At 37.8% G+C, this 10,780-nt stretch overlaps 1 long non-coding RNA gene across 1 annotated transcript; it reads right to left on the bottom strand.

The window, feature by feature from the left end:
* Positions 1–8,075: 8,075 nt before the first annotated feature.
* On the bottom strand, positions 8,076–10,320 carry LOC112015308 (uncharacterized). The gene is made up of 3 exons (XR_010631037.1): positions 10,202–10,320; positions 8,800–8,869; positions 8,076–8,267 (listed from the first exon to the last, which is right to left on the bottom strand). It is a non-coding gene; the product is annotated as an uncharacterized LOC112015308 (long non-coding RNA).
* Positions 10,321–10,780: the final 460 nt, after the last annotated feature.

Below are 10,780 nucleotides of genomic sequence, written 5' to 3'. Positions count from 1 at the left end.
ACTCTTCCATTTCACCAGCTACGCCTAAACAACAACCAATCGCTCACCCTACACCACTAACTTACCAAGGTCAGGCAATAGCTTGTAATCTATTACATCGAAGTGAAATAAAAGAGAGTAAAATACTAAAGTCTCAACATCCATCTGTATTTATGATGATGAATTAGGTCCGATACAATCATTTATCATTAACATAGCATTCTGCACCATGCAAGTTATAGAAGGTCCTGAGTTATTAAACATGTGGCATGGTAATACTAAGGGGGATGTTAGAAATCTTTTCTTGGAAGCAATAAGTGAATACAAGAAGTATGGTAAAGACTATAAATTTGAGAGAGATTTACTTTACATTTTGTTAGAACATGTATTAACTATTCTTTATTTTCCTCCTTTTTTAAGGTGTTAGTATGTAGTCCACTCCATATAATTGTCTTTGATGAATTAGATTCAATAGCAAAGGTAAAAGAATCAAATTTTAACTATTCATTTGTTAATTTATCATATTTTGATTCAATATTGGGTATAATTTTTTTGTGTGTAGAGAGTAGGTAGCTCCATCGATTCAGACTAAATGGATCGAGTTGTGAATCAGTTGTTAACAATGGTTAGTGAATAATCGTCATTTAATTTATAAATATGACATGAAATTCGTTAGAAAAATTGAAATTTTTAAGGTTTTTCTTATTTTTCTTTTCTATCCCTCTTGTTCAATATCGAACTAATAAGTTGTTTATTTTAGATTGATGGTTTTCACGATATGAACAACATCTTCATTGTTGGAACAACCAACATATTGGACCTTATACATCCTGCTCTTCTGAGGTAATATTCTCTCCCTCCCTTTCTTTCTCTTTCTTTGATGCACCCACGCATGTACTCATCCTTATAGTGTTCAATTCATAAACCGGGCCGATTATAGCTTCTTCTTGAGATAGGTGCTTTTGATGAAGCAGTACGTGTTCAGATTTTAAAAATTCACCATAAAAAATTATTAGATAACTCTTTACTTGAGTTGGATGTGAGCCTCGAAGACATAGGTTACTTGCCTTATTTTATTTTATTTTATTTTACTTTAATAATATTGATAAATGGAACCATAATCTCATGTCACTGGTTTGTATTACATGTGTTTTTGTTAATAAGATAAACTTTTGTGGGTTTGGTATTCAAATCCAATTTTCCTTTTGAAACTAATTGTTCATCTACGTTTTCTTTTATTTATTGGGATTCAGGATGTTAGCTAAAATTTCTGATTTGTTCTTGTGATGTTTCTCTCTTTGTTGGTTGTGTGCTATTTGCACAAGAACAGCTACTTTGACTCCAAGTTGGACTGGGGCAGATCTCGAAAGTCTCACAAGATTGGCACTGTCAAATGCTTTAACTTGGGTCATGGGAGGCACACTTGGAAAATTTTGCAAGAAGATATAAAAAATAAATAAATAAAAATGTGATCCAATAGTGGATTAATCAAAATTCACATTTAATAAAAAGATATTAAGTGAAGTTTTAGCCTTGTTACTATTCTATAACATAATATTTGTAAAAAGTATGTTTATTAAACTTGGAATTTATTATTATTATTTTTATGAATAACAAACAAGTAAGAGGATTGAGTCATGGCAACTACTTAAACGCTTATCCAATGGCAACTCCTTACCGTGGGTCTGTGTGGGTGATTTTAACGAGTTAATGCACAATGGAGAGAAGGAAGGGGGAAGTAGGCGACCAGAAGGTCAGATGGCAAATTTCTGTGAAGCAATCAATACATGTCAATTTCGTGATTTGGGGTACATTGGGCAAGAGTTTACTTGGAGTAGAAAATTTGGCAACTGAGGATGGATTCGGGAGCGTCTTGACAGAGCTTTGGTCTCTGTTGGGTGGACTAGGTGTTTCCTAGGCTTTCAATTACACCACAAGGCTAATTCAAGCTTTGATCATTGCATCTTATTGCTGAAGGAGGTATAAACCTGAAAGCCAAAGCAAAGAAGTCCTAAGATTTTTTGTTTCGAAGAAATGTGGATTACGAAGGAATCATGTGCTAGTGTGGTAGAGAGTGCTTGGGAAAAGGGTGTATGCAGTGGGTCCATATCTACCCTCTCTTGTTGTCTGGAAGAATGCTGTTCAGCTCTGACATTGTGGAATTCGACTTGTTTTGGTCATGTAGGTAAGCAAATTGCTGCTCTTCAGAAGAAATTAGAGAGCCTAGAATGCCAAAAAGGGTCCACCACAGTAATGGAAGACATTCAAAATACGAGGGATGAGATGAATAAACTCCTTGACATGGAAGAGACAATGTGGTTGCAGAGAAGTCGCATCAATTGGTTGAAGTCGGGGGACAGAAACACTTCATTTTTCCACACAAAGGCGTCAAGTAGATTCCAATAGAACTCTATCCTAGGCGTTATGGATGACACAAGGGTGTGGAGGGATGAAGCAGAGGAGATTGGAAACACTTTTGTGGGCTATTTCAAAAAGCTTTTCTCAACCTCAAATCCAGAGGTAAATGAGGAGCTTATCAGTGCTATCCACAGAAAAGTCTTAGACCAGTCAAATTTTCTATTGACACAGGAGTTTCGGGTAGAGGAAGTTAAGAGAGCCCTGAAGCAGATGTTTCCAACCACCGCTCCCGGCCCAGATGGGATGCCCCCCCTTTTCTACTAGAAATTCTGGCCCATTGTAAGTGTTGTTGTCTCTAAAACTGTATTGGATTTTTTGAATTTAGGTATTACCCCCTGAACTTCAATGAAACCCATATTGTTTTAATCCCAAAAGTGAAAGACCTCAAACTAGTGACTGAATACCGCCCAATAAGTCTGTGTAATGTAGCTTATAAAATTGCTTCCAAAACTATTGCAAATAGGTTGAAACAGGTGCTGCCAACTCTGGTCTGCGAGAATCAGAGCGCTTTTGTTGCAAAATGACTTATCACAGACAATGTGCTAGTCGCTTCGGAGACTATGTTCCATATCAGTTAAAAATGGAGTGGCAAGGAAGGGGAAATGGCCTTGAAGCTCGACATGAGCAAGGCCTATGACAGGGTCGAATGGCGTTGTTTGGAACAGATAATGCGGAAAATGGGTTTTGCAGAAAGTTGGATTAACCTGATTATGAGATGCATCAACACTGTTACCTATGCAGTCCACATTAATGGGGCACCAACGGGGCAGATTATACCTTCAAGGGGCTTAGGGCAGGGGGATCCTTTCTCACCCTACCTCTTTCTACTGTATGCAGAAGGTTTGTCTGCAATGCTCCACCAAGCTGTGCAAAATAAAAAACTGCGGGGGGTTTCAGCATGTAGGAGGGGACCAAAAGTTTCACATCTTTTTTTCGCAGACAGTAGTCTAATTTTTGGCAGAGCAACAGTGGTGGAAAGTATTGAGATTCTAAGGATATTGAAGGTGTATGAAGATTCTTCGAGTTAGCAGTTGAATAAGGAAAAAACAGCCCTATATTTCAGCCGAAACACTCCCATGGAGAACCAGGAAACAATTAAAAATATATTTGGTGCCCAAGTGATCAGACAACATGAAACTTATCTAGGTCTGCCTTCCTTAATTGGTAGATCTAAGACAAACACTTTTGCACAATTAAAAGCGAAGGTGGCCAAGAAGCTGGCTGGCTGGAAAGAGAAGCTGCTCCCGACGGCAGGAAAAGAAGTTCTCATCAAGGCAGTGGCATAAGCTGTCCCTACCTACACAATGAGCTGCTTCAAGCTCCCTAATGCAATTTGTGATGAGTTAACTAGCATGGTTAGTTAGTTCTGGTGGGGGCAGAAGAAGGAGGAGAAAAGGGTTGCTTGGATGAGCTGGGCAAAGTTGTGTCAGCCAAAAGAGATAGGAGGAATGGGATTCCGGGATTTGAAGGGTTTTAACAAAGCGCTACTAGCTAAGCAAGGGTGGAGACTCCAGACAAATCCACATTCTATGTTTGCTAGGGTGTTTAAAGCTAAATATTTCCCGGATAGTAGCTTCAGGCAAGCAACACTCGGTCACAATCCCTCTTTCGCATGGAGAAGCATAATGTCAGCACAGGAAGTGGTAAAAAAGGGGATGTGTTAGAGAGTAGGAGATGAGCACAGCATCAAGATATGGTCTGACAAGTGGTTGCCTTCACCATCTTTATACAAGGTAGCCTCTCCAAAAAACTCATTGGAGGCTGATGCCAAAGTCTGTGAACTCATTGATCATGAGAGAAAGGAATGGAATGTTCCTTTGGTGAGACAAATTTTCTGGTCCCACGAGGCAGATATGGTGCTAGGCATCCCTCTCAGCACAAGTCTTCCTCTGGATAAGTTGGTTTGGGCCTGCACAGTGAAGGGCGAATTTACGATGCAAAGTGCATACCATTTAATAATGGATGATAGTAGACAGGGCAGGGAAGGAGAAAGCTTAGATAACACTGAGGTGAGGCAAATCTGGAGACGGGTTTGGAGTATGAAAACTCCAAACAAGATCAGAAACTTTTCCTGGAGGGCGTGTAGAGATATCCTTGCCAACAAAGTGAACTTGAAGAGACGAATGATAACAAAAGATGATCTTTGCAATGAGTGTGGAAAGGAATCCGAAACTAATTGTCATATGTTCTGGTTTTGTGAGAAAGCCAAAGACATATGGGGAAATAGCAAATTGGTTTTCCCTTTTCACATTGAACCTTGGTGGAACTTTATGGATGTGGTGTGGCAAATTGTAAAAAGCAAAGCAGCGGATTTGGGGCTCTTGTAGACTACTATGACACTGTGTTGGGAGATATGGAAAAACAGAAACTCTGTCCGGAATTGAGGACCTCGTAGCTCGGGGAAAGCCATTGTCCAACGGGCTTTAGCTTTAATGTAGGAATACTGCGCTACAACAGAGGAAGTACCATCTCCCAGACCAACGGAGGCAGTAAAGTGGCACCCTCCTGATCACCCTTTCTACAAGCTGAACGTGGATGCTGTTGTGCTAAAAGAGTTAAATGCCAAAGGAATGGGGATGGTGGTACGCGACTAGGAAGGTAACGTGTTGGCAGCAATGAGTAAGAAGATTCTAGTACCTTTGGCCACTTTGGAAGCTGAAGCAAAATCAATGGAGGTTGCGGTCCACTTTGTGTGGGAGATGGGATTTAGGGACGTTGTATGTGAAATTGACTCTTTAGGTCTATACCAGATGCTTTTAGGCACCATGGAGGCCCCAACCTGCATTGAAACTATTGTTACCAGCATTCTATGGTTAGCCCAGAATTTTCGTTGTATTTCTTTCAATCATGTAAAAAGGCATGGCAATAAGCCAGCCCATATTCTAGCCCAATTTGCAAGACATGTTGGGGATTTTGTAGTGTGGTTGGAGGAAACTCCTAGCCAAATTGAGCACGCGTGTGCTTAGGATGTAATCCACCATTTTGGTAATCAATAAATGAAAGCATAGTCTTCCCATCAAAAAAAAAAAAAAACTTTTACAGAAAACAGAAGGACACAACACGAGTACACTAGACATCTAGCCTCCTCCAAGATGACACAGTTACACAATTCAAAAACAGGCAAATACATTATGCTTGAGACTTGAGAGACGATTTAGCAGATTATGAACAGCCTTGTTGACTTCTCAATGGACCCAACAAAATGATACCTCACCTAAGGAGCTATAGACATTCTTAATAGTCTCAAAAAAATAATGTTTTAAAAAAATTGTAATACTATATATAATAAATTCTCTTCAATATATGTTTATTGAACCTTAGTATATTACTCAGTTCATCACTGTTTTAATCCTTAATTTACACCTTTTTTTTTCCTTTTAAAAAAATTATATCTTTTGAATACAAATTCTCTATCTTATTTTTCATGTTCCATTTTATACTCTACCAATCACTAACTTGTTATATACATTCTTTATAAAATTACTAAAAGTTTGAAAGGGAAAAAAATCAGGCAAGAGCCTGCAAACAGGAAATGAAATATTGTCAATCACCGTGCAACTAATAAATAGAATGTTAGGGAGATAAAGACCTTGGAGAGCTTTCTTGAATAATTAATATAACATATAGAGACACACTTTAATTCAAAAGGCCTAAGCCCAATGGGTATGTACTCAATTATATTATATTAACCACTCATTCTTCTCATCTTTATTCAATGTGGGACTTCACTCACACGTGTAACCCTACAATCTCCCCCTCACGTGTGAGTGAGTCTGCCTCTCTATGGGCTTCATGACCTCTCTGTAGGCCATAAACAAGTCCTACTAACTCCTCCTTGACTAATAGACTTTTCACTTCATCAACGCGTCATTCGTGAGTCTCTCGTACGCCATCCATGGGAACCACGTGTCAATCCCGCACGCATATCCATGGGAACTCCACACATCCATGTCCATGGGAACCTCGCATCACACTATCATTTAGCACTATTAGTAATATGCTAGGATGTTCTGTGTGGGCTGTTAAGGCTTTCTCTATCCTCGTTGGGTAGGGATCATGAACACCTCACCACCTTCGGTGCACACCACCATGGACTCTGATACCACTTGTTGGGGAGATAAACACCTTGGGGAGCTTCCTTGAGTAATTAATATAACATATAGAGACACACTTTAACCCAAAAGACCTAAACCTAATGGGTATGTGCTCAATTATGTTATATTAACAACTCATTCTTCTCATCTTTATTCAATGTGGGACTTCACTCACACGTGTAACCCAATAATCTCCCCTTCACGTATGAGTCTGCCTCTCTATGAGCTTCAAGACTTCTCTGTGGGCTATGAACAAGTCCTCCTCACTTCCCCTTAACTAATGGGCTTTTCACTTCATCAATGTGTCATCCATGGGAACCACGTGTCAACCCCACACGCATATCCATAGGAACCTCGCATGTCCATGTCCATGGGAACCTCGCATCACACCATTATTTAGCACCATTAGCAATATTCTTTTGTTGGGATTTTTTTTTCTTCTCCAAGATCTTTGTGTGTGGGCCGTTTAGGCTTTCTTTGTCTTCGTTGGGTAGGGACCATGAACACCTTACCACCTTCGCTACACACCACCATGGGCTCTGATACCACTTGTTGGGGAGATAAACATCTTGGAGAGCTTCCTTGAATAATTAATATAATATATAGAGACACACTTTAACCCAAACGGCCTAAGCCCAATGGGTATGTACTCAATTATGTTATATTAACCACTCATTATTTTCATCTTTATTCAATGTGAGACTTCACTCACACGTGTAACCCTACAATCTCCCCCTCACGTATGAGTGAGTCTGTCTCTCTATAGGCTTCATGACCTCTCTATAGGCCATGAACAAGTCCTACCACTCCTCTTTGACTAATGAACTTTTCACTTCATCAACGCGTCATCTGTGGGTCTCTCGTATGCCATCCATGGGAATCACGTGTCAATCCTGCTCGCACATTCATGGGAACTCCGCACGTCCATGTCCATGGGAACCTCGCATCACACCATCATTTAGCACCATTAGTAATATTCCAGGATCTTTCTGTGTGGGCCGTTTAGGCTTTCTTTATCCCTGCTGGGTAGGGACTATGAATATCTCACCACCTTCGCCGCACACCACCATGGGCTTTAATACCACTTGTTGGGGAGATAAATACCTTGGAGAGTTTTCTTGAGTAATTAATATAATATATAGAGACACACAATAACAGATGCGGGACCTGTAATTGCGTTTTCTACAAAACGCAGCCATAGGCCCAATTTGGGTTGTGTTTAAAATGCAGGTATAGGATACGGACTTATAGCTGTGCTTTATAAAAACGTGACTATAGGTCCAACTTATAACTGCGTTTCAAGCGCAGCCTAAACCAAGCCTATAGCCGCGTTTTCTACAAAACGCAGCTACAGGCCTGTGGTTATGAAAAAACGCAGCTATAGGCTGTAAAAAAATGCAGCTCTAGACCCAGACATTGGGTTTTCCTATAGCCACGTTTCTAAAAACGCGACTATAGGTTTTTTTTTTTTTTTTAATTTTCTTTTTGTTCCAAGACATCCTTGCCTAAATCATAACCTGTAATTCCTACCATGAACAAGACCTACAATCAGATGCAACCAATTGGAACCAACAATTTGCCAACAAACAAAAAAAGTTCATTGCCAAAAGATTAATTACATAAACAAATATTTACAAACAAGTTCCCAACAACAGTCTACACTATCACAAAATCTCGAACCCCCTCAAGGATTTTTTACATCACAAAAAATTGTCAACAAGCATCATGGTTCTTCAGCAGCCAGTTTCCAGCAAGCATCATCATACAGCCAATTACCTATGACAATGAGAACACTAGAAATAAGCTAACGTTTTAAGCTAAAACAAACAGATTCTAAACAAATAACCAAGTATTTTGCTTAGTCAGTCTATTAACAAGGTCAGCATCCCTTACATTTTTAGAGTCATTATCATATATGAGGCTTACACATAGTCTTTTTGCTTGTATCCATTTAAAACCATGGCATCTTAAAACAAGATTGAGAGTGAGACATAGTTCACTAGCGGCACTTTTAAAGGTTTAAATCTTTCCAACCTCTATACAGTATCATAGATTCCACTCTCTTCAAATTCATATATACACATACATTTACATAATCCATATTCACTGCTGTTTTATAAAATATAACAACAACTGTTATAATTTCCTAGATGGAAAGCTACCTTCCAATAAGGTCCCTTCATATTCAAGCTCACTAGTAATCAAATTTCAATTCTTTCAAGTTTCAACAATAAAATGCGAACAATACTTCATGTTGAGTATACCATGTTCTAATTAACCGCAAAGCAAGTAATGAAAAGAAAGCTACCTTATCTTCAGAAAGCAGTGGAATATGAAGAAGAATCGTAGGTGGCTCAGTGTCTTCCTGCTTGAAACCCCTATTAAGAAGCAAAAATTAATAAGTACGGTAAGATGTAGAAGATTGGACCACATATATACAATGTAGTACAATCATGTACACAGGTAAGATGTAAAAGAAAGCTAAATATTATATTACACAGCTTATATGAGTATTTTTTTATTTTCGTTTGTAATAAAAATCGAAAACTATAGTCACTGTATATGCGAAACTATGCAGTGTGACAATTAATGCAGATGAAGGTAAAGCGTGTGACGCATATAAGCATTGCAGTGTTGTTTTATGGTTGAGCTTTTACTTCAACTAGTGAAGTATGATTATTGTCTTTATAGTGTGATTATAAGTAAATGTATGTTTTCCAATTAGAATAGGGTATAGATGCATGAGTGGAACTCTGAAATGAAGAATTAATAAAGAAGCTGTCTAACAATAGCGTCTAAGTTATTCAGCAAAAAGAAAACAATAGCGTCTAAGCAATACATTCTAATTTTGCAGTGTCTTTGTTGCTCATGGCATGTACACAATGTAGTACACTTGACATATATTGTAACCTTCATTTCAATTTCCTTAAAGAAATTTCTGTTTATAACAACAGTCTGATTTTCCATTATTTTCATAAAAGATACCAAATAATACTACTAACCTACCTCAAGGTTAATTAGAAACTGAAAGGAAATAAATTGGAAACTATTATAGTAGTCCACCTTTAGCAAAATGATTATGTCCTAACAACCTCTTATGACTATGAATTTGAGCAAATAATCCAAAAAAATATAGGAACAACGGGTAATGAGCTCAAAAGAAACACTAGGTTCGTATGGAACAAGAGAAAATAGAAAATCATTAAGGGTCAGTAAAATAAGGCAATAAATTCAATAGATCTCAAACTACAAATTTTAGGTACAATAATGAGAACATTATAGTTGTGTATATAGAAACAATTGCTCAATTTATATGAATAGAAATGAATATGCACAATGTCACAAATATGATATGTCATGTTATGTGTATTTCCCTCACGAGAAAGGTTAGACCCACGTATTGTCTCCATGAGAAAGTCCACTGAAAAAAAAAAATTAATCACCAATAATAGTTGTCACATCTACCTTACCAACAAACCCAATCTCTCTCTTGTAATGTTAAATTACATAATAGAAAGTGTATTCAAAGTATATGTTCCTTAGGACAAAAAAAGTAAATATTTTTAATAGAAGTCTTCTTTGTTTTTATTTTGCATTTTAAGAATTAGAGGCAGGACCATTTTTGTGGTTAGGATTTAGAGATTTTTATTACATTTATCATATAACCTTGAAAAAACTAAAATATATATTAAAATAAAAATTAAATCTACCTTGTTATCTCATGGAATTGAACTTATTTTCAAAATTCAAAAGGAGGGATTGGCCCCAAAAGGAGAAAAGGATGGCGCACATAGGAGATCAAGTGCACTTGGATTTGCCAATATTTGAAAAGTCACCTGGATTTGCAGTAGCCAATTCACACTAAGAAAATAAAGCTATGAAATTCTGAACCTGTATATAGAAAAAGAGATGGAACATAAGTAACATACAAATCAAGTTTGAGAGAACTATAAATCAGCATAATGTAAGAGAAAGATGGTAGAAGGAAAAGAGAAACAGAGGAAACTGATCTGTTTTCTCTTCTCTCAAATCATGTGGCTGGATTGAATTGCTATGTTACTCTCTAATCAACCACCCAAAGCTAAAGACAACTGGAGGACAACCCCAACCGATTCCACCAACTTGGCTAATTCATGCCTCTCATATAAATAATGCAACAGTTATCACCAACCAACAAAATAATGGAACCTTGTTATTGGACTTGTATAGTTGTAGGGACAGGAGCGATTAATTAGCACATGGAGACACCCTCTTCTAGCTGGTTTTTGTAAAATATATATATATATATA

The sequence above is a fragment of the Quercus suber genome, unplaced genomic scaffold (genome assembly GCF_002906115.3).
Source record: "Quercus suber isolate HL8 unplaced genomic scaffold, Cork oak 2.0 scaffold_191, whole genome shotgun sequence".
Classification (NCBI taxonomy): domain Eukaryota; kingdom Viridiplantae; phylum Streptophyta; class Magnoliopsida; order Fagales; family Fagaceae; genus Quercus; species Quercus suber.
Note: the sequence above shows the minus strand (reverse complement) of the source record. Positions and strands in the feature narration are given on the sequence as shown.